The following is a 24,689-nucleotide window of genomic DNA, read 5'->3' on the forward strand; positions in this document are numbered from 1 at the left end:
CCTGGAGGGAAGCCCCCCGGAGAAAGGGAAGCCAGGTCCGCAAAAAATGAGGATGGCAGTTGTCCTGGAAACCTAACCCCCCTCAAACGTTCCAGGAAAGCAGGTTTCCAGCTAAGTCTCAGATATGGGGACAAACCAGAGAAGGGGAGGTATCACAGTGAACACGCATGGAGGTATGGGGGCCCTTCTGCCAGAAGCTGGCCCCTCTCATAGACAACTCAAGCCAGACCTTTGGAGCACTATACACTCTGCTTACTCAGGTATGACTAGTGGGGAGCAAGGGATGTTCTATGGACAGACTTTGTTCCTTCAGGTTATCTATGGGAAGAAAAGCAAATGGAAAGGGTGGGGAAGAAAGCGAGCCCCCTCTGAGGTCAAAGCTTTGTTGCTGGGATATAATGCCTGGAGGTGGGGCCATCCCGGAAGTGACAGTCCTTGTCACAGATTCTAACCGTGGTTCACTGGTTGCTTCCTATTCTCTGAGCCTCATTAACTGTCCCCCAACCTCAGGGGGCACTTGGTCAGCCAGATGCTTAGTCCATCACGAAGATCAGCCCCTCCCTTTCGGTAGGGCCCAGTCTTTTCAAAACAGAATTCTAACCCAGCCAAGTATCTACATCTTGGGAAAGGAAATAGTTAACCAATTAGGCTCATTGTCTTAGGCACATTGTCTTCATCAAATTAGGCACTTTGCCTTAATCAAACAGTCTGGGGCCCCAGAATACTAACCTGGCATGTAAGTAGTGAGAGATAAGACATGCCAGGGCTCTTGAGGAATGTACATTTATTTGAACGATAAGGCTGGTTTGAGTGAATTTCCCAGGGTGAAACAAATGGGCTTTGACCCACAAGGGAAAGGCAGAACACAAGACACTCCCAGCCAAGATACAAGATCCCATCTACGTGTCAAGAAACAGAGCTACCACACTGCATGTGGACAAGGAAAGGCAGGTGCAAAGGCCCCACCTGGACAGGGGCAGAGCCTTCCAGGTAGAATTCAGTTTGTGGGCAGGGGAAAAGAAATCCCTTTTTCGCCTCAAATCAGATAATCCCTTGATCCTTCTAAATTTAGCTGTATTAGCCCTCCATGAAGCAATGGGCAGCAGTTCAGGGAACTTAAAGGGCAGCCCCTAGGCTGCCTAGATGTGGGGATCTGTAGTTCAGCCCAGAAAAGGCAAGAGCAAGAGCTTAGCGTAGTTGAGGCAGGAAGGCTGGCTTTAAGTGCAGCCAGAGAGATGGAGGACCCTCACATTGTCAGGGAGCAGCGGCATCCACGAACTTGGGACGGTGATGCAAATCAAACCAGAACTAGGCAGCAAAAGTGGGGATCTGGGGCTTCCCTGGTGGTGCAGTGGTTGAGAGTCCACCTGCCGATGCAGGGGACACAGGTTCGTGCCCCGGTCTGGGAAGATCCCACGTGCCGCGGAGCGGCTAGGCCCGTGAGCCATGGCCACTGAGCCTGCACGTCCGGAGCCTGTGCGCCGCAACGGAAGAAGCCACAACAGTGAGAGGCCTGCGTACCGCCAAAAAAAAAAAAAAAAAAAGTGGGGATCTGGCTAGAGGAGACCAATATGCAGCTACAGGGTAAAGAGCTAACACCAGTTTCCTGGTCAGAGACCTCCCCTGCCGGTCCAGTGGTTAAGACCCTGTGCTCCCAATGGCCAAAGGAAAAAAAGAAAAACTGGTCTCACAGAAAAGATCTGGTACCCAGTCTACCCAAATACCGTTAACTATGGAGTGATTAGCTCTGACTGGTTACTTTCTCTTTCTGAGCCTCAGTTCCCCTCATCTGTCAGTATCCCTCACCTGGGGATATTTTATGCCTTGCTATGGAGTTGTGTGGGCTACATGAGATACAGCAGCTATCTCCCCTGTGAAATACAAGCTAAGGAAAATTATTAGACGCCCTAGCATTGAGACAACGCTGGCAGCCACCTCTATATGTAATCCAAAGTAAAAATAATACTGAATCATAACATCATGTAATGAAGTCCAATAAACTTCTGCCTTTCCCATGATGAGCACTTTATTTTTTTTAATTTATTTATTTTTGGCTGCATTGGGTCTTCATTGCTGCTCATGGGCTTTCTCTAGTTGCGGTGAGCAGGGGCTACTCTTCTTTGTAGTGCGTGGACTTCTCATTGCGGTGGCTTCTCTTGTTGTGGAACATGGGCTCTAGGCGCACGGGCTTCAGTAGTTGCGGTGCACGGGCTCAGCAGTTGTGGCTTGCAGGCTCTAGAGCGCAGGCTCAGTAGTTGTGGCGCCTGGGCTTAGTTGCTCCACGGCATGTGGGATCTTCCCGGACCAGGGCTCGAACCCAGGTCCCCTGCATTGGCAGGCAGATTCTTAACCACTGTGCCACCAGGGAAGTCTCCCATTATGAGTACTTTAGAGTCTTCTTTTTTTTTTTTTGAAATCTCGAACACTGATCTACTTATTTTAATATTTTTATTAGTCATATATGCACACAGTTTAAGGAGTCAACTATTCTACAACATTAAGACAAATAGCAGTCCCCGGGCCCCTGCCTTGCTCATTTCCCCTTCCCCAGCGGGAATGATTTTCAAATCTTTTATCCATTTTCTCCAGTATTTAACACTATGTCTTTTAATAACATGTTAATATTACTTCTGGGTTCTTCTGTTTGGCAGTATTACCTGTTGACTACCCCTCCAAGGAAGATGAGGGTTTAACTCTCATTTCCACCAACCAGACACACGCAATCTTATACCCCCTTTTCACCTAATAAAATAATAGCATAATTATTGTTATTGTGATATCCAGGCTCCAAGGTGATCCCCAATGATGTTCACCTCCTTGTATTCATGGCCTTATGTAGTCCTGTCTTACTTTAAGTAGGGCTGATGTATATAACCAACAAAATATCAAAATGTTTAATGAAGATGGGATCCCGTCCTGCACTTGCATGAGCTGGCCTCACTCACCTCACCTTAATCCCAGCCCTGCTGGATTTTGTCTTTATTCAACATTTTGATGTTTTTGTTCAACATGGATTTTTTTGGCATTAATTTTAATTTATTTTAATATTGCACTAAATTATTTTTTATCTTGATGACTAAATTTTTTGATGCTCTTTTAGATTTTGCAACCAAAGCAAGAAAGTACCTAACTTTACCTTGGTCTTGACCCTAACATATCCCAATAGCTTCTTGAGAAAGGATGCATGGAAAGTAAACTTTTGATATATATATATATATGTCTATATATGTGTTATTTTACCCTCACACTGGATTCTTAGTTTGGCCAGATATAGAATTCTAGGTTGGGAATTTTTTAACCAATATTTTGAAGATGTTCTTTTTTTTTTTTCTTTTTTTTTTGCGGTACATGGGCCTCTCACTGTTGTGGCCTCTTCCGCTGTGGAGCACAGGCTCTGGACATGCAGGCCCAGCGGCCATGGCTCACGGGCCCAGCCACTCTGCAGCATGTGGGATCCTCCCGGACCCAGGCACGAACCCGTGTCCCCTGCATCGGCAGGCAGACTCTCAACCACTGCGCCACCAGGGAAGCCCTGAAGATGTTCTTTTGAAGACCAAAGTCATTTGACTTCTGATCCTTTACTTTATGTAGTGGCTGTCGATTTTGGAATTTGGTTGGTTGTACAGATCAGTCCTATTCACAGTAGGACAGGACTTAGTTTAACAGTGGAGGACTAACAGCTGATCAGAAGTTCTGAGCAGTGGCTAGAGCTGGGCAGCTGGGGGCTTCATTGTAGGTTGATCTGGTCAGGCTGTTTGTTGGGAACTCCAGATGTCTAGACCTTCAGTTCTTTCCTTATTGGCTGGTGAGATGTCCTAGAGAACTTCTCCAATTCCCTGAAGAGAATAAAGGCCCAGGTTGCAGCATTTGGGGAGCCAGTGGGAGCAGACCTTGGGGTGGGGGTAGGCTGACCAGGCATTTTCTGTGCATATGGGCACTCAAGCTTCCGGTTGTTTTATGGTATGCCTGCTTTCAAGTGTGCCTGAAGAACCCTCAATTTTCCTTCACCAGACAAATCTCTTGTCTTCTGCCCAGTGAGAAGAGCAGTAGAGAGTTAGGGAAGGGATCTAGAAATCTTTTTCTCAACAGCTGTCAACGGATCTTCTTTTATTTTCCCTCCCCCTCCCACTTCCAGAGATATCTCGAACCACCAATTCCTAGGCCTTTTGAGGGTTCTGTCATTTAGTCAGGGCAGTTCTTCGTTTACCCTGAAGGGTTAGGTTTCTGCTTACTTAGGTGTCCTAAGTCATAAAACACCTGTCCATCTATTTTTCAGTTTCCAAAATTTTGTCATCACCTCTTTTTTCTCACCATCTCTGAGGATTTATACCTTTAAAAAAAGTCCCTTGAAACTCAGTTAAGGGATCAGGAAATCCTCAGCGTGGTGCCAGAGGGGCAACAGAGCATGAGAGGTGGGGGCACATTATACATTTTGGCCTGGGATAGATGAGGAAATCCTATTCCCTAACTTCCTCTCACCTTCACCCATATTGCAAATAGTACATTAGGGGGGAAAATCCCTTTCCTGTACTTTTAGTGGGGTTTTAAAAGAGAGCAAAATTTTATGACTGTGTTCAAAGTGTAATCTTTCCTGGGAAGTGCCCGAGGCCTCTGCTGAGTTTTCTCTTGAATTAACCAGCACCCGATGGGCTGCTTTAGGAGGTAAATTTTGGCCTTTAAGGAGCAAATTCTGCTGGGGCTTGTGGAAATACAATTCCACTATCAGCATATTCAGTGCATTCCTTAAATAATCACTTTAGTTGCAACAAGTATAATTTAACAATTATAAAAACAATGATAAAATTAGTTATTTTATAGAGAGAGCATGAACAGGGAGGACACTCCCATGAATGGGTACTAGGTCCGGCTTGCATGGTCTTTGCCTTGTCACATTGCCTTCCAGTAAATCCTCTCAAGGGCAGGTTCTGAAGGAGAGACTGACCCAGGCCAGTTCTGGAGGAGATGTAGACATGTAAGGTGTGCCCAAGGGAGGGGTGGCTCAGCGCCAGGCCCTGCCACACGCAACACGCAAAACTTCGGGCTCCAGCTGGTACCGACCGATAGGTCACCTTGCTTGGGTGAGCCCCGGGGAAATCTGATCTGTCTGTTTCTCAGGGGCTGAGGCACCGCCCTCCCGACGCCCCGCCCCTTGGGCCCCCACCCGTGGGCGCACATGAAGCCCGTGCGCTCCTGCCAGCTTTGAACTTGCAGTGTCTGCTGTTGGGAACCTGAGCGATGCACCGGAAACGGCTGTCAGGAACGGCTGGGATGAGAGGAGGGAGAGAGTCTGGTGCACAGAGGGTGCCGCCGGGTAAAATGGGCTTTCTGGACAGGGACGCGACAGAAAAGACGTGCAAAGAAAAGTGGCTGGGTCGGGAGGAGGGTGAGCGGCTGGGGAGACTAATGAGAGGAGGAGGTAATGAACGGAAGGGACCAGGATGAAGGGCGGGGCTGCTTGAGTTGAGTGATCAATAAGGAAGGGAAACAGATGGGCAAGAAGAAGAAAGGAAAGTGAAATAGAGGATGGAAAGTTATTTGGGGAAAGGCAGGACTTAGGAGGAGAGCCAGTATACTCACTTACTCCAGCAAGGACGGGCCCTCACCAAGTACAGGAAAAACACGTGCTGTTATGGACCCCAGAAGTAGCTGCCTGGGTAAGCCTTGATTCTAATATGTTTTGACACTGGCAGGCCTCCCACTCAGCGGGACTTGGAAGACACTGCTGTTAACTGTTGGGTTGGGTTGTAATTGTTGTGATCTGACAAAATGCAAGTAATTAATAATCCTACCTCCTAGTCACGTAATGGTTAATTAACCCTTTCAAAGTACTTCCTCTTGTTCGAACCTGGTCACTGCAGCAACACCAGTAATGTCTTGAGATGGTTACACTATCCCCATCTTTACAGGCAAAGAAGTTAAAACAGAAATGACTTACTCAGAGCCACAGATAAGGTAAATGACTCAGTAGAAACAACAGATTGGTTGCGATATTATTGAAGCCAATATCGGCCAGTCTGGAATAAAGATAACTCTAGTAGGATGTGACTCAGTGACAAGACGTAACACAGAACTGATGACTTGCTGAGACCACAAAAAAATGTCTCCAGACTCAAAAATCATCCTCTCCAGAAAGGCAGATCACCCTGGACCTCAGGTCTCCTGGTCCCACTACAGCATCTCTGAGAGCCCTCAGTGTGGAGCCCTCTCTCTATCAGGCATGCCTTTACTCAGAGTAATAGTTTAGAAATTGGGAGCCTTTCTTAGTCTGTTTGGGCTGCTATAAGAGAATGTCATAGACTGGGTGGCTTATGAACAGAAATTTATGTTTCTGGAGGCTGGGAAGTCCAAGACAAAGGTGCTGTCAGGTTTGGTGTCTGGTGAGAGCCTGCTTCCTAGATGGTCATTTTTTTGCTGTAACCTCACATGGTATAATGGACAAGGGAGCTTTCTTGGGCTTCTTTTATAAGGGCACTAATCCCATTTATGAGGGCTCTGCTTAGATGATCTAATCACCCCGAAAGGCCTCATCACCTAATACCATCACCTTGGGGGTTAGGTTTCAGCATATGAATTTTGGGGGAACACAAACATTCAGACCATAACAGAGCCATAAAGGACTCACAGCTTAGGAGGTATCAAATATGCTCAGGTGAAACTATTGCTCCTTTGTTCTGCAGGAGTGAGACGGTGCTACAAACTTCTCTCTTGTCTTTTAGACTGGCTTGCCTGCCCTCCCTTATTGTTTTGGAAGGTGTTTAACCTTTCTTCTGATTGGTGTGCAGGATCCATTTAACTTAGGTGTTCATTTAATCTACTGATGCTGAACTCAAGGGAAGATTTAGGGACTTTCGAATGGTGAGTAGGAGCCAGCTACCAGAAGGTCTAGAGGAAGAGCTTTCCAGGCAGATGGAACAGGGAAGGAAAGACTCTAGGGCAGGAATAACCTTGGTGAGTTCAGGAAACAGAGGTCCCAGGAGGCTGGGGAAAGTGGCATGAAATGGAGTTAAAGAGAAAGGCAGGGGTCCAACCACAATCATAGGAGTGGTTGGAGGGACTTGCAGGCTAGGGATAAAATCTGGGCAGGGCTGGGCTGCCCGAAGAGATAGAAATGTTCCCTTAGAGGCCCCGATTTAATACTGCAGAACAGCAAAGGAGGTGCAACAAGGCAACCCAGGCCAACCTGGCTGAGCCTCCTACGTGAAGATGGCATGGCATTAACGGGAGGAAACACAAAGACCAATAGTTTGCAACACAGAATGCCAGTGACCTAAAGACCCTCACCAAGAGCCACGCCAACCACTCAAACCCAGAAAATCAGGAGTATTTGAGAGGATATTTAGACCACAAGCCCAATTCAAAGCTGCAGAGTCTCTTAAGTGACTTCCTCTGAGGATGGGAATGCACCTTCCCATTCCCTTGTCTGCAGAAAAATGGGAAATCTTTTATACAGTCGATGTCAGTACATGGAAGTTTATTACTCACTAGCTCAGGGCTTGTCTGCTAAAAATGTATAGCTAGACTGTATATATATATATATATATATATATATATATATATATATATATATATATATATATATACAGTTTTAACCAATGTCTGATGGTGGGTATGGTGGCAATGGAACCGTAAGTTTCCACTAAAGTGTAAAAAATACTGGAATGTAACACCACCCAGTAGATTTCAGAGTCCTAATGAGCTTCTATTCAACCCTAGCCTTAACTATTTTACTTGGGAGAAAATGATGATATATAACCCTTAAATGTCTATTTTTAAAGGGCTTATTTTTAAATTATTTGCCCCTTCTGTCTGGAGTTTCTGTATTGTTGCCACCCTTCACAAAGCCACTGTCATCTCTCACCCAGATTATTGCAATAACGAACTAGTTTATCTTTCTGCTTCCATGCTTGTATCCTTACAGGCTGTTCCTCAAACAGTAATCAGAGTGAATCTTCTAAACACTAAATCAGGACTTCTTTTTCCCAGTAATGGTGGGCTAGGTTATTTGGATCAACCCTCTGGCTGAAAATAACTTGAAAGAGGAAAACTGAACAAAACGTAAGAAACATTTTCTTAAGGTCGATGAAGAGATGATAAAATAGTAAGGAATAATCAAGCTAAAATGTGAAGTGGACTTAAGAAGGGTAAGAAGCCATGGGAGCCGCTTTCACCCTGAAGGTACTTGTGTATTCCCCAAATTAGAATGTTAGCGTCAAGGGTCCCAGAAGTGCACAGAAATCAAAGCCAGGGGCTTGCAAAGTAGGGAATCTAATAGGAGACTCTGGTAAACAGGCACTAAGGGATCCCCCAGCCCCCTAAGTGTAGGAGAAGAGACCTATATGACTTTAGTCTAACCAAGAGAATATGGCAAAGTGATAGGATGTTCCTCTCTTGATTGTTATGTTATAAAAGTCTTGGTCTTGTGAGTAGACACATGGCAAGGAGCTTAGGGCAGCTTCTAGCAAGAAACTAAAGCCACAGATTCAAGAAACCCTATGAATTGCAATAAACACAGAAAGAATCAACACCTAGAGTCATCATAATTAAATTATTTAAAAACCCAAGTAAAGGAGAAAAGCTGAAAATCTGCTAGAGAAAAGGATAAATTATGTTTTAGAAAGGTACATGGTACACGGGAGACATAAAAAACATTTGTTAAATGAGTAAATGATCACGCTAGATTTGGGAGCTTTTCTGCTTACTAGCTCTATGACCTATATGTCACTTAACCTCTTTGAAACTCAGTCTCCTAACCCACAAAATGTAGATAACAAAGCTTACTTTATAGGGAAAATCGTCAGGATTAAGTCCATATTGAGTTATACACAGAACACCTAACGACTCCTAGAGTATACTAGGTGCTCCTGTTCTAGGCTGATTCTCTCTCAAATTTGGGTTTCGGGTCTGTTCTATGAAAATTTACTCTTTAATCCAGATTTCCAGTTCAGGTTTTCTTTGCAGTTCCAAACATCCATCTTGAAATAATTCTATATGTAAAACACATTTCCTTCCTTCCCTTTTAAAGCGCTGGAGAAAAACAAGTCCTCCTGCAGTTAACACCTATTCAGCCACAGGGGGAAAAAATAGGTGAATGAGCAAACATCTAGCTTAGGGTTAGCACCTGCTAATTCCCTGACCTAAGTTATACTCCATGGTATTTTCGTTTTTTGTTTTTTGTTTTTAATTATTTATTTATGGCTGCGTTGGGTCTTCATTGCTGCCCGCGGGCTTTCTCTAGTTGCAGCGAGCAGGGGCTACTCTTCGTTGCGGTGCACGGGCTTCTCATTGCAGTGGCTTCCCTTGTTGTGAAGCACGGGCTCCAGGCGTGCGGGCTCAGAAGTCGTGGCTCACAGGCTCTAGATCGCAGGCTCAGTAGTTGTGGCATGCAGTTTCAGTAGTTGTGGCTGGTGGCTCTAGAGCGCAGGCTCAGCAGTTGTGGTGCACGGACTTAGTTGCTCTGTAGCATGTGGGATCTTCCCGGGCCAGGGATCGAACCCGTGTCCCCTGCATTGGCAGGCGGATTCTTATCCACTGCTCGACCAGGGAAGTCCCTCCATGGTATTATCTGAATTTCAGTCATGATAAGAATTACCTGGGGCAGTTGTTAGTACTACAATTTTTTGTTCTCTTTACCTGAACTATATGATTCTTTAGGTTTAAGGTAAAAACCAGGAATCTGACTTTTGAACAAGCACCCAGGTGACTCTGACCTTCATGAAACAGTGCGACTATGTCTAGGAGGTGAGGATTACAATATTGGCCAAGCCACTGATTAATGTGAGTGAACAAATATTTCCTGCTATAGGAAAGGAGAGATGAAAAATACAAATAAGAGGCTGGATCTGTGAAGGTGGATGCAACATGACCCATGTCTGGACAGGTTCACCAACTTTTGCAAGACATAGGTGTACATAAAATACCTTACAGCAAACAGACTACACTCCCATTGAATAATGGACAATGGGATAATAATGGACAATAATAGGACAATAATATAATAATGGACAAAATAGGGCTTTTGATTGTAGAGACTTGGGAAAGCTTTGTGAAGGAAGTACACTCTAAGTTAGACTACTCTCTAGAGCTCTAGAGTTTTTTCAGGTGAATGTAAAGAGGAATTCCAGGGAAGAAAAATAGTTTTAAGCAAAGTAAGAAAGGTAGAAATTTCCCATGTTGGTTCTAGTAAAAGCAAGAAAACTGAGAGATTGGTTCAAGATGGCAGAATAGAAGAACGTGCGCTCACTCCCTCTTGCGAGAGCACCAGAATCACAACTAACTGCTGAACAATCATCGACAGGAAGACACTGGAACTCACCAAAAAGGATACCCCACATCCAAAGACAAAGGAGAAGCTGCAATGAGACTGTATGAGAGGCGCAATACAATAAAATCAAATACCATAACTGCTGGGTGGGTGACTCACAAACTGGAGAACACTTATACCACAGAAGTCCACCCACTAGAGGGAAAGTTCTGAGGCCCACATCAGGCTTCCCAACCTGGGGGTCCAGCAATGGGAGGAGGAATTCCTGGAGAATCAGACTTTGAAGGCTAGAGGGATTTGATTGCAGACTTTGACAGGACTGGAGGAAACAGAGACGCCACTCTTGGAAGGCACACACAAAGTAGTGTGCGCATTGGGACCCAGGGGAAGGAGCAGTGACCCCATAGGAGACTGAACCAGACCTACCTGCTAGTGTTGGAGGGTCTCCTACAGAGGCGGGGGGTGGCTGTGGCTCACCTTGGGGACAAGAACACTGGCAGCAGAAGTTCTGGGAAGTACTCCTTGGCATGAGCCTTCCCAGAGTCTGCCATTAGCCCCACCAAAGAGCTGGGTAGGCTCCAGTGCTGGGTCGCCTCAGGCCAAATAACCACCAGGGAGGGAACACAGCCCCACCCATCAGCAGACAAGCAGATAAAAATTTTACTGAGCTCTACCCACCAGAGCAACACCCAGCTCTAACTACCACCAATCCCTCCCATCAGGAAACTTGCACAAGCCTCTTAGATAGCCTCATCCACCAAGGGCAGACAGCAGAAGCAACAAAAACTACAATTCTGCAGCCTGTGGAATGGAAACCACATTCGCAGAAAGACAGACAAAATGAAAAGGCAGAGGACTTTGTACCAGATGAAGGAACAAGATAAAACCCCAGAAAAACAACTAAATGAAGTGGAGATAGGCAACCTTCCAGAAAAAGAATTCAGAATAATGATAGTGAAGATGATCCAGGACCTCAGAAAATAAATGGAGGGCAAAGATCGAGAAGATGCAAGAAATGTTTAACAAAGACCTAGAAGAATTAAAGAACAAAGAAACAGAGATGAACAATACAATAACTAAAATGAAAAATACACTAGAAGGAATCAATAGCAGAATAACTGAGGCAAAAGAATGGATAAGTGACCTGGAAGATAGAATGATGGAATTTACTGCTGTGGAACAGAATAAAGAAAAAAGAATGAAAAGAAACGAAGAAAGCCTAAGAGAACTCTGGGACAATGTTAAATGCAATAACATTCACATTATAGGGGTCTCAGAAGGAGAAGAGAGAGAGAAAGGACCCAATAAAATATTTGAAGAGTTTATAGTTGAAAACTTCCCTAACACGGGAAAGGGAATACCCATCCAAGTCCAGGAAGTGCAGAGAGTCCCAGGCAGGATACACCCAAGGAGAAACAGGCCAAGACACATAGTAATCAAACTGACAAAAATTAAAGACAAAGAAAAGTTATTGAAAGCAACAAGGGGAAAATGACAAATAATGTACAAGGGAACTTCCATAAGGTTAACAGCTGATTTCTCAGCAGAAACTCTACAAGCCAGAAGGGAGTGGCATGATATACTTAAAGTGATGAAAGGGAAGAAACTACAAATAAGATTACTCTACCTGGCAAGGATCTCATTCAGCTTTGACAGAGAAATCAAAAGCTTTACAGACAAGCAAAAGCTAAGAGAATTCAGCACCACCAAACCAGCTCTACAACAAATGCTAAAAGAACTTCTCTAAGTGGGAAACATAAGAGAAGAAAAGGATCTCCAAAAACAAACCCATAACAATTAAGAAAATGGTCATAGGAACATACATATCAATAATTACCTTAAACGTGAATGGATTAAATGCTCCAACCAGAAGACACAGGCTTGCTGAATGGATACAAAAACAAGACCCATATATATGCTGTCTACAAGAGACCCACTTCAGACCTAGGGACACATACAGACTGAAAGTGGGGGATGGAAAAAGATATTCCATGCAAATGGAAATCAAAAGAAAGCTGGAGTAGCAATACTCAGATAAAACAGACTTTAAAATAAAGAATGTTACAAGACACAAGGCAGAACACTACATAATGATCAAGGGATCAATCCAAGAAGAAGATATAAAATATATATGCACCCAATACAGGAGCACCTCAATACATAAGGCAACTGCTAACAGCTGTAAAAGAGGAAATTGACAGTAACACAATAATAGAGGGGGACTTTAACACCTCACTTACACCAACGGAGAGATCATCCAGACAGAAAATCAATAAGGAAACACAAGCTTTAAAGACACAATAGACCAGATAGACTTAATTGATATTTATAGGACATTCCATCCAAAAACAGCAGATTACATTTTCTTCTCAAGTGTGCATGGAACATTCTCCAGGATAGATAATATCTTGGGTCACAAATCAAACCTCAGGAAATTTAAGAAAACTGAAATCATATCAAGCATCTTTTCCGACCACAATGCTATGAGATTAGAAATCAATTACAGGGAATTGATAAAGCAGTAAAAAACACAAAGACATGGAAGCTAAACAATAACAAAGATCACTAAAGAAATCAAAGAGGCAATCAAAAAATACCTAGAGGCAAATTGCAATGAAAACACAACAATCCAAAACCTATGGGATGCAGCAAAAGCAGTTCTAAGAGGGAAGTTTATAGCAATACAAGCCTACCTCAAGAAACAAGAAAAATCTCAAATAAACAATCTAACCTTACACCTAAAGGAACTACAGAAAGAAGAAAAAACAAAACCCAAAGTTAGTAGAAGGAAAGAAATCATAAATATCAGAGCAGAAATAAATGAAATAGAAACAAAGGAAACAATAGCAAAGATCAATAAAACTAAAAGCTCGTTCTTTGAGAAGATAAACAAAATTGATAAACCTTTAGCCAGACTCATCAGAAAAAAGAGGGAGAGAACTAAAATCAATAAAATTAGAAATGAAAAAGGAGAGGTCACAGCAGACACTGCAGAAATACAAAGCATCCTAAGAGACTACTACAAGCAACTCTATGGCAATAAAATGACAACCTGGAAGAAATGGACAAATTCTTAGAAAGGTATAACCTTCCAAGGCTGAACCAGGAAGAAATAGAAAATATGAACAGACCAACCACAAGCAATGAAATTGAAACTGTGATTAAAAATCTTCCAACAAACAGAAGTCCAGGACCAAATGGCTTCACAGGTGAATTCTATCAAACATTTAGAGAAGAGCTAACACCCATCCTTCTCAAACTCTTCCAAAAAATTTCAGAGGAAAGAACACTCCCAAACGCATTCAATGAGGCCACCATCACCCTGATACCACAATCAGACAAAGATACTACAAAAAAAGAAAATTACAGACCAATATCATGGATGAACATGATGCAAAAATCCTCAACAAGGGATTCCCTGGTGGCACAGTGGTTGGGAGTCCGCCTGCCAGTGTGGGGGACACGGGTTCGTGCCCTGGTCTGGGAAGATCCCACATGCCGTGGAGTGGCTGGGCCCGTGAGCCATGGCTGCTGAGCCTGCGTGTCCGGAGCCTGTGCTCCGCAGCGGGAGAGGCCACAACAGTGAGAGGCCCGCGTACCGCAAGAAAAAAAAAAAAAAGTCCTCAACAAAATACTAGCAAACAGAATCCAGCAACACATTAAAAGGATCATACACCATGATCAAGTGGGATTTATCCCAGGGATGCAAGGATTCTTCATGCGCAAATCAATCAATGTGATACACTATGTTAACAAATTGAAGAAGAAAAACCATATGATCATCTCAATAGATGCAGAAAAAGCTTTTGACAAAATTCAACACCCATTTAGGGTAAAAACTCTCCAGAAAGTGGGCATAGAGGAACCTCCCTCAACATAATAAAGGCCATATGCGACAAACCCACAGCAAACATCATTCTCAATGATGAAAAACTGAAAGCATTTCCTCTAAGATCAAGAACAAGACAAGGATGTCCACTCCTACCATTATTATTCAACATAGTTTTGGAAGTCCTAGCCACAGCAATCAGAGAGGAAAAAAAAATGAAATGAAGAAGTAAAACTGTCACTGTTTGCAGATGACATGATACTATACATAGGGAACACTAAAAATGATACCAGAAAACTACTAGAGCTAATTAATGAATTTGGTAAAGTTGCAGGATACAAAATTAATGCACAGAAGTCTCTTGTGTTCCTATACACTAATGACGAAAGATCAGAAAGAAAAATTAAGGAAACACTCCCATTCACCATTGCAACAAAAAGAATAAAATACCTAGGAATAGACCTACCTAAGGAGGTAAATGACCTGTACTCAGAAAACTATAAGACACTGATGAAAGAAATCAAAGGTGACACAAACAGATGGAGAGATGTACCATGTTCTTGGATTGGAAGAATCAACATTGTGAAAATGACTATACTACCAAAAGCAATCTACAAATTCAATGTAATTCCCATCAAATTACCAGTGGCATTTTTTACAGAACTAGAACAAAATATCTTAAAATTCGTATGGAGACCAAAAAGACACTGAATAGCCAAAGCAGTCTTGAGGGAAAAAAATGGAGCTGGAGGAATCAGACTCCCTGACTTCAGACTATACTACAAAGTTACAGTAATCAAGGCAATAGGGTACTGGCACAAAAACAGAATTATAGATCAATGGAACAGGACAGAAAGCCCAGAGATAAACCCACGCACCTATGGTCAACTAATCTATGACAAAGGAGGCAAGGATATACAATGGAGAAAAGACAGTCTCTTCAATAAGTGGTGCTGGGAAAACTGGACAGCTACATGTAAAAGAATGAAATTAGAACACTTCTTAACACCACACACAAAAATAAACTCAAACTGGATTAGAGACCTAAATGTAAGACTGGACACTATAAAACTCTTAGAGGAAAACATAAGAAGAATACTCTTTGACATAAATCACAGCAAGATATTTTTTGATCCACCTCCTAGAGAAATGGAAATAAAAACAAAAATAAACAAATGGGGCCTAATGAAACTTAAAACCTTTTGCAAAGCAAAGGAAACTACAAACAAGACGAAAAGACAACCCTCAGCATGGGAGAAAATATTTGCAAATGAAGCAACAGACAAAGGATTAATCTCCAAAATATATAAACAGCTCATACAGCTCAATATTAAAAAAACAAACATCCCAGTCAAAAAATGAGCAGAAAAAAAAAAAAATGAGCAGAAGACCTAAAGAGAGATTTCTCCAAAGAAGACATACAGATGGCCAAGAAGCACATGAAAAGCTGCTCAACATCACTAATCATCAGAGAAATGCAAATAAAAACTACAATGAGGTATCACTTCACACCAGTTAGAATGGGCTTCATCAGAATATCTACAAACAACAAATGCTGGAGAGGGTGTGGAGAAAAGGGAACCCTCTTGCACTGTTGGTGGGAATGTAAATTGATAGAGCCACTATGGAGAACAGTATAGAGGTTCCTTTAAAAACTAAAAATAGAATTACCATTTGACCCAGCAATCCCACTACTGGGTATATACCCAGAGAAAACCATAATTCAAAAAGACACATGCACCCCAATGTTCGTTGCAGCACTATTTACAATAGCCAGGTCATGTAAGCTTCAATAGAACTATGTATTGTCTATGTACACCCTTCCCATTATCTGATTCTGATCTTGTTGGAGCTGTCTTACTACTCAAGTTGCAGAAAATAGCAATGCAAAACACCTCCCTCACCCCAAACCCCACCCCCCAAAACACTCAGTTTGTGTTCCATTTGCACATGCATTTTAATATTTCTAATTTGTAAATGTGTCTGTTCTTTGGATTCTCATTAATGAGTTAAATAAAATCTTTTAATACATCTTTATACGTGTATTAGAATCATACTTCTTAAATTTTGAAAATGGCCTTTTAACAGTTTTGGAGGGGGTTTCCCTGGTGGCGCGCAGTGGTTAAGAATCCTCCTGCCAATGCAGGCAACACGGGTTCGAGCCCTGGTCCGGAAGATCCCACATGCCGCGGAGCAGCTAAGCCTGTTTGCCACAAATACTGAGCCTGTGCTCTAGAGGCCGCGAGCCACAACTACTGAGCCTGCGTGCCACAACTACTGAAGCCTGCGCACCTAGAGCCCGTGCTCCACAACAAGAGAAGCCACCGCAATGAGAAGCCCGCGCACCGCAATGAAGAGTAGCCCCCGCTTGCTGCAACTAGAGAAAGCCCGGGCAGAGCAACGAAGACCCAATGCAGCCAAAAATTAATTAATTAATTTAAAAAAACAGTTTTGGGGGTCTGCCACCAAGCTGCATTCATCTGATGAGCCAGGTAAACTTCATCACCAGAGATGTGCTTAAGCCCAGGCCCATCTCTTCTTGGCTCCCAGAGGTGAATCCAAAGTGACAAGCCATCTTTGTTGTTTTTCTAATTTAATTTTCCTCTCTACTAATTTTTTATTTTTGGTTTTGGTTTTGGTTTTTGATTCATGTATAGCCAATACTCATTAGGGGCAGCAATGACTGAGAATTTTGTTTTATGGTCTGACCACTTAGTGATCTCTGTAAATGGATTATAGAGATCTAGTCTCTGTTGGGTGAGAGATGATGGAGAATTTGGATTGTTAGTCATTTTTGTTAGTTTGTCAATTTTGAACCCAAATCAACTGAGTCCTTTGCCCATTGGGAGGGAAAACAACTCTTTCATACCAGGACTGGTGAGGTTTGGGGTTTCTGCATTTACTCTTGACCTGTGACTGAAATTTTAGAATCCAAGCTATAAGCCCTCTTTATCTGTCTCTGTATGTCTGTGTGTCTGTAGTTCAGAAAGGCCTTTATCCCTCATTGTGTAAATGTGTAATATTTTCTTATTTCCAGAGGGTTCTAATGAATTTGATTATAAAGTCTCATGTTAACTGAGTTCTTTTCTCATTGACTGATAGAGATAAATAAGTGTTAAATAAAGCAAATATTCCTAAAATTCCCAGAAAGTAGTGAAAATGAACTCCTAAATCTTTAAGTGTGTTACACTAATAAAATGTTCTTACAGAAACCATTCAATAACATGTTAAAAATTCCAGCTTATAAAGTTAAGTAAATCTTTGGAAAATGAGTAGTTTAGTATTTGGGGTTTAGGAAAAACAGCTATATTTTCTCTAATTTATTAATGTTAAGTGTAATTCCCAACAGTATTCTACTTAGATATGTTTTTTCTAAATTTATACAAGTTATTGATCAAATAAGTTAACATTATTCACAATGTTAAAGATTATGAAAAATGAAAATTTGTTTTTCACTAATCGAATCATTATTCAGAAAAACTTTTATTTCAACAGTAATTTTGTTTTGCAATATGTCAGCTTGAAGATAATTTTCAAGAGTTTTTGGTAACTTAAAACCTTGGACTGATATTAAAATTAAGTTAATTAATGGATAATCATTGGATACCAAGATCACTCCTAAGTAAGACAGACTACTAGACATTGATTACTAAGCATAATTTTAAGTTTATATACTTTTGTGTCTTATATGCTGTAAGAGACTGTATCTCTGGGTCTGTTAATGAATATGTTCATTTTTGCCACTTTGATAAATTGTACTGTAAGGGATATAAGTGTCTATGGAAAGTTTTGTTATGTGTAGCTATGAACCCTGCTGGTCTGTTAAAAAGCTAAAAAGCTGGTATCTGGGACTTCTCTGGTGGTCCAGTGGTTAAGACTCCACGCTTCCACTGTAGGGGGCACGGGTTCAATCCCTGATCAGGGAACTAAGATCCTACATTCTGCGCTGCCAAAAAATAAAAAATAAAATAAAAGGCTGATATGTGACATAGTTTCCACATGAGGCGCGGCCAAAAAAAAATAAAATAAAATAAAAAGCGGGTCTGTGACATAGTTCACAACTATCCACCTCCTCCCTCCCCCCCACCCTAATTTTCTCTGGAACGGAAGTTACTTTGGTTGAAACTTAGAATTTATGTTAGTGGTTGAGACTGTATTGAAGAGCAACAGAGAAATACAACTGTGTGTGCTCCTGTTTCTTGAGAAAAAAAGCGTAGTTTTGTCCTAAAGCAATGGTTCTCAAGGTTTTGTCTGTATGGTTTGTTTTGTCTCCAAAGCCCCCTTTGCACTCTTCAAACATATTGAGGACCTTAAAGGGAGAAGGGGGCTAGGGATGGTACATTTAATTATCAACACAACATATTGGAAACTGAATTGAGAAATGTTTATAATTCTTATTTGTTGAGTTATTTGAAGATAGCAACAATGACTGCATTGCCTATTAATAACATCTTCGTGTTATGAAATTCATTCTGACATTGTAGACGCCATGAGATGGGTCCTAAAATAAAGTGTCAGTTTGTTCCAGAATATAAAAGAACACGATGAAGGGCAAAATTTGGAAATAATCTACCATTTTAACTGTTTTTAAATGTACTTTAGTATGTCTACATTGTTGTGCCACTGTCACCACCATCCATCCCCAGAAATTTTTCAACTTCCCAAACTGAAACTTCGCACCTGTTAAACAATTAACTCCCCATCCTACCCTCCCTCCAACCCCTGGCAATCACCATTCTACTTTCTTTCTGGAAATAAATTTTATTTGCCTTGGTTTATAATACCTGAGTCTGAAAAGCTATGAAATAACATGTCAAAATTTCACCAAAGTTTGCTTCATTTTGATGGCCATGTTTCCCTGGTTTACTGCTTATTGTCTTTACGTCCAATATGGAAAGTTCTTTTTGTGTGTGTACTTTGCCTATATAGCAAAAGATTCTGTGTCTTATAATATGTTAATTGTATTATGTTCTTGATTATTTTTAAAAGCGAACAAAGGTTCTTCACTTAGAACTAAGATTCTTTACAATCATGTTACATTCTGTACTTATTTTTAGATGTTTTATTGTCCCTTTCAAATGACAATATTTGAAAAACAACAACAACTGTTGTTTCTGAGGCACCCAGGATCCTATCTTAAGAGTTCAAATCTCTTGACAACTCTTGATTTTGGCCTCCCTAAACCTATCTTTGAGATTTCCCAGTGGGTCTCTCAAACCCCGAAAGAACTGTTCTTTTACCTTATGAAAGAGGGGTGTTATTTCTAAATAATTAGGTTTTATTTATGTTGTTATTGATGAGTTTCATGGAAAGAGCTGTCAAATCAGAAAAGACGCTTAGCCTTCCCTAGGTTAAATTTGTATGGGTAAAATATTATTGCTGTAACTATTGTAGAACTTGAACGATTCATGGGAAGGCCCTGGAGATTGATCGGTGTTTCTGTTTATCTGTATCCCGATGATGCTTTGCCTGATGTTAGGCAACAACAAAATAGTGTCGTTAGTCATACTTTCAGTTATTATTTAAAACGTTTATTTGGTTGGAATCTTTCTTCTTTAATTTGAATCTAGCGTCTTCTAGGCCAGTGGTTTTCATTTGGGGATAAATATCAGACTTATCTGTAGAGTTTTAATTAAAATACGGATGTTTTGGACCTACTCCAAATCTCGTTACTTGATATTCTTGATACATACTTGGTATATGTTTAGTGTATTACATATATATTTTAAGACTCAAGAATTTTGCATATCTCAAGAATTTTTCCTCTGTAACAAGTATGTTCATCCATTTTTATAAACCAGATGTAAAATTCAGTATCTTCTTTGAAAATAGCCTTAATCATTATGTGCATAGACATTTTGTCATAGCTTTATGTGTTTATTTATTTATTTGGATTAGCATTGTTTTGCATGACAGAAACAACTAAATTTCCTTGTCAGTTGCATCATGCTTGTTATGAACTCTCTCTAGTAATTACCATAGTTATTTTAAGTCTCTGGCATCTACAGATATCTTTTTGTATTGCTTGGAAGCTTCCCTGAAGGCTCTGCAATCAACTGCAGAGGCCAGATCACGTCCTTGACAAAGATACATGGTCCCCAGAGCCCAAGGAAAAGGACTGTACCAGGTACTTCAAACTACTGACACTTCAACGAATAGATCTTGGGTACGGGCCTCTGATGTCATCACTTAAACAACTTCAAGACAGTACTGAAGGGAAAAAAAAGAAAAAAAGACCGTACTGTTGGGCTAGATCAGGATTTCCAGAACTCTTTTTAGTAAGAAGCAGATGGGTTCATGATGCCAGCAGAACAAGAATTGATTACATAGAATGGATGAACTAATGAGAGAGGATTGTAGCTACTTGTTTGGAATAGTGTTGATATTGTTTTAATGTTCTATTTTCTGGATACATAAGGAAGCCCTTTTTCTCTCTTGCTAACTTATTTATAAGCCATAACAATTTAGTAGATTCTGATTTTGTAAACTGAAATGAAACATCTTTAGATGATGTTTTATTCTCCCTACTTGATTCCCCTTCCAAATTCAGAAATTTTTATTAAATATTCTTACTTTTAAATGGTAACTTAGTTATTTGCATAGGTTCAATAAGAATCTACCCTCCTTTTTACTAAATATAATTGGAAAAATGGTTATGAAACCAAGGCCTTGTCTGGAATGTCATATTTGAAAATGATGCTTATTTAATTGGGTACGACCAGTCACTGTCTTTTTTTCCCTAAAACTATTTTAAATGTTTTTGCATTCAAACATTCACCCCCAGATTATGGAGTATGAACTAGCCATTTACACTTTTTCTTTTGTAAAATGGCAATGCTTTTTAAAAATAATATTGTCAATAGGTTGCTCATTTCTGTTACTTCAGACACAAAATTCAAAATCAGCTGTTTTCCATGCTTGATTCTTTTGGATTGCTCCAACTTTCTTCCGTGTGCTTACATAGGAAACAAAATACTGTTATAAAAAATGCTTTTTTTTTATGTTTCAATTAGTCTGTTAATTATGAAGATTAGCTGTTCAAAACAGTCCTGTTGGGCTTCCCTGGTGGCGCAGTGGTTGAGAGTCCGCCTGCCGATGCAGGGGACACGGGTTTGTGCCCCGGTCCGGGAGGATCCCACATGCCGCGGAGCGGCTGGGCCCGTGAGCCATGGCCGCTGAGCCTGCGCGTCCAGAGCCTGTGCTCCGGCGACAGGAGAGGCCACAACAGTGAGAGGCCCGCGTACCGCAAGAAAAAAAAGCAGTACTGTTATTCTTGTCTCCTTCTTGTATCCTTCATTACTGACACAAAGACCTAAGTCCCTTAACTGGTGCTTTTCTGTATCTGAATGGCTGCAACACAGCTGAACAGCTTTTCTGGTGTGAGATCCTCTGCCGATTTATTTAGAAACTGTGCTATGTGAATAAAATATACCTAAAGGAAAATGTCTTCATATAACTGGAGGATTCCTGTCCCAGTTCTAAATAAAAATTCCTCCCCATCTCTGCAAAATACATCCCAGCCTGGACTGGCTGGATCAAGTAGAATAGTGACTTGTGATGCTATGTGAATATCCAGTCTATCAAGTATATGCTAGTGTGAAAACGTAAGACTACTTGATATGGAGAAAATGTGTAAAGAGACTGCCCTCAAAGAATACTTCAGATGTTCCAAAATATTTCAACATCTTGCTGCAATCCACACAGAAAAAGGCCAATTGGGATGGCTTATTCATGCGATTTCCAAATGCAATGAAGGCAACTGCCTCTTCCAAACTGAGAATGAACAATGCCACAATGAAAGACACCCCTTGGACATAACCAACAACAGGTCTGTAACATGAATATGCTCCTGAGATACTGTATAAAACATCCTGATATGGACCATCCTTCTGAAAGATGTAGAGAGATGGAAAGGCATAGGATATGTCCAGCTTAATTCCAGACCAGCATCTGGAGAATCATCATTCTGGACCAGCATTACAGAGAACGATATGTTTAGATAGAAGTTGTTGGGGCTTCCCTGGTGGCGCAGTTGTTGGGGGTCCGCCTGCTAATGCGGGGCACACGGGTTCGTGCCCCGGTCCGGGAAGATCCCACATGCCGCGGAGCGGCTAGGCCTGTGAGCCGTGGTCGCTGAGCCTGCGCGTCCGGAGCCTGTGCTCCGCAATGGGAGAGGCCACAACAGTGAGAGGCCCGCGTACCGCAAAAAAAAAAAAAAAAAGTTGTTTTACTGAAGGTTTCCCACCATTTCTTTCCTCTGGGGAGGAATACTGCATAAAGTTCAGGAGTGATACTTATTTAGTCCACTTACTACAGCTAGACTCCAAGTTTACCATGAACACTAGGGGGCAATCCCTGCACCTCAATTCTCCAACCTTTTTCCTACTAAGAATTTCTTCCCTGGTCCAAATTATCATTGCATTTGCAATATTTTCTTCTTAATTTTTTTTAATGTACTGCTTTAATTTCTCAATTTTAAGACTCAGCTCAAAGGTCTCGTGTTCTCGTCACTGATTTGGCAGGAAGATTTTCTTGGAGTAAGCAAAGATTTCAACAGGACACAAAAGCAATCGTCAGTCATATGATGGCCCATACTCAAGAATCAGAAAGGTGGTAGAAGGTGGCTCAAATTCAAAATTCTTATGTCTTAAAGACTGAAACGGTGATTTATAGGTCCTCCCTGTTCATGCTTTTTTCCTGCTGAATGTTTTTTGGATTTTCTGAAGATTCTCTCTGGGAGGGACTTTATCAAATAATTTCCAACAAGGAACACTGTGGACAACTGATCTGAGTTCCTTTTGTCCTTTTTGGAAAAGGTTTCAGACAACCAGGGGCAGGTAGAGGGGCTCTCTGGAAGAGGAGGGAGAGAATAACGCCCTCTGATTCCCAGCTGCTTCAAGTTCATGGTCTTTGGTATCTGCAGCCGCCAGGCAGCTGCTTTGCAGAGGACAGGCTGCCCATACCAGCAGTGACCTCATCACCGGGCCCCTCCAGGTGGACATGACCACAGGAACAAGGGAAGAGGCTCCCTGCCCACCTGGGGAAGCTGTGGCAGGTGCCTGACCAGTCACTTTTAGGGAACTAAGGTTGACTTTATTGAAACAGTGCTGACAAAGCCCTCCTGGTACCTGGCTTACAGGGTCCAGCTGGTAAGGAAGCTCACTTCCATGACCGGCCAGGAGGCTGCAGATGTTTTGAGGACTTTGAGAGGAGAGGAAGTCACCCAAAGCGCGTAAGTACTGCAGAGGAAACCTGGTGGATCAAGTTTCTTGGGCGTGGCTACCTAGCCTCAGGACAGCAAGTAATAGAGGATTTTAGAAGTCCAACCTGAGATTCCTTATGGAGACCTCCAGCAGAGTAAACTTAAAGAAGGCCTTTATGCTAAACTAACATTCTTGCTGCACCTACGTAAATAATCAGGCCAAATCTAATGAGGCCACATTCATTTTGTGATCAGAAATCTTTGAGATTCTTTTTGATCAAAAGTAGGGAAACTGTAGGGGAAAATTTGTGCTTAAATGGAAAAATAAGTGTTTATTTTAAAGCAAACCTGGGTTGTCTGATTCTGATTCTGTAAACTGTAGATAACTGAATGCCAAATAATTCTTGTCTATAGACATGCAAACAAATTCTATATGGGGAGAAATAGTCAAAAAACCAGTTTTGGCTCTATTTGTACATTCTTTTCCATATTCCTGACCTATAACTCTGTCTGTTATTGATAATATCCTTTGACCCAGTTGTATCACTTCACTTGTTTTCTATGAATGAGTTAAATAAAATCTTCAACTTGTGTTTATTCTTATATCTGTATGAGAGTCATGATTTTACCTGCTTTCGAAAATTATCTTTTAATGCCTGCTTGGAACTAAACCACCCTTTAATGGCTGATCACCTGTGCCCTGAGTCTTCGCCTCAGCCCCAGAGGGCCTTAGAGACTTTCAGACAACAGCATCAAAGAGACTTTTGAGGCGGCCCAGTTTGGTGACCTTCCAAACAACCTAGCACAGGAACTTCCTAGCAGCTTTATGGTGGCAACCCTACAGTTTGAGGTGGCCTGAGACTTCTTGGCTGACATTGTCCTGGCTCCTCTTAAAGGCTGTGTACACCCCAAAAGTAGACTTCAGGAGAAAAGTACACATTGAAGACCCTCATAAACTATCACAGACAAGAGTGAGCTAGTTGAAGCACTGCCACATGGGGTTTCAGAAGCTTGTTTAAAGCCATGGGAAGCTTCATGCTTGTGTCTAGATGGCAGGTAGACTGGGGGCGGGGGACTCATATTTTCCTCAAGGAGGACACCACATGGTCAAGCAAGTCATGACCCAGGAGGGCACAGCCTGTGGTAAAATCGGTGTGTGAAGATGCAGGTGGTCTGAGCTGCTGCACAGATATCCTTTGCATTCTTCTAGCAAGCGATTATCGTGTTATCGTCTATGAACTGACCTGGGATGTATTAGCCATCTCTAAAGTTGGAGGCACACATCTCAGGAACGGTTACTCAGGACAGCCTTTCTTAATTTTCATGTTTGCGTATGTGTTTGATATATTAGTAGTACAGGCATATAATTTGTAAATACACATATACTGAGGTTGCAC

The 24,689-nt window shown here is 41.7% G+C and overlaps 1 pseudogene; it reads right to left on the minus strand.

Annotated features, from left to right (window-relative positions):
* Positions 1 to 21,411: 21,411 nt before the first annotated feature.
* Positions 21,412 to 22,906, minus strand: LOC132430267 (TBC1 domain family member 12-like; annotated as a pseudogene).
* Between the last annotated feature and the right edge of the window lie 1,783 nt (positions 22,907 to 24,689).

Source organism: Delphinus delphis, chromosome 8, assembly GCF_949987515.2.
Source record: "Delphinus delphis chromosome 8, mDelDel1.2, whole genome shotgun sequence".
Taxonomy (NCBI): Eukaryota; Metazoa; Chordata; class Mammalia; order Artiodactyla; family Delphinidae; genus Delphinus; species Delphinus delphis.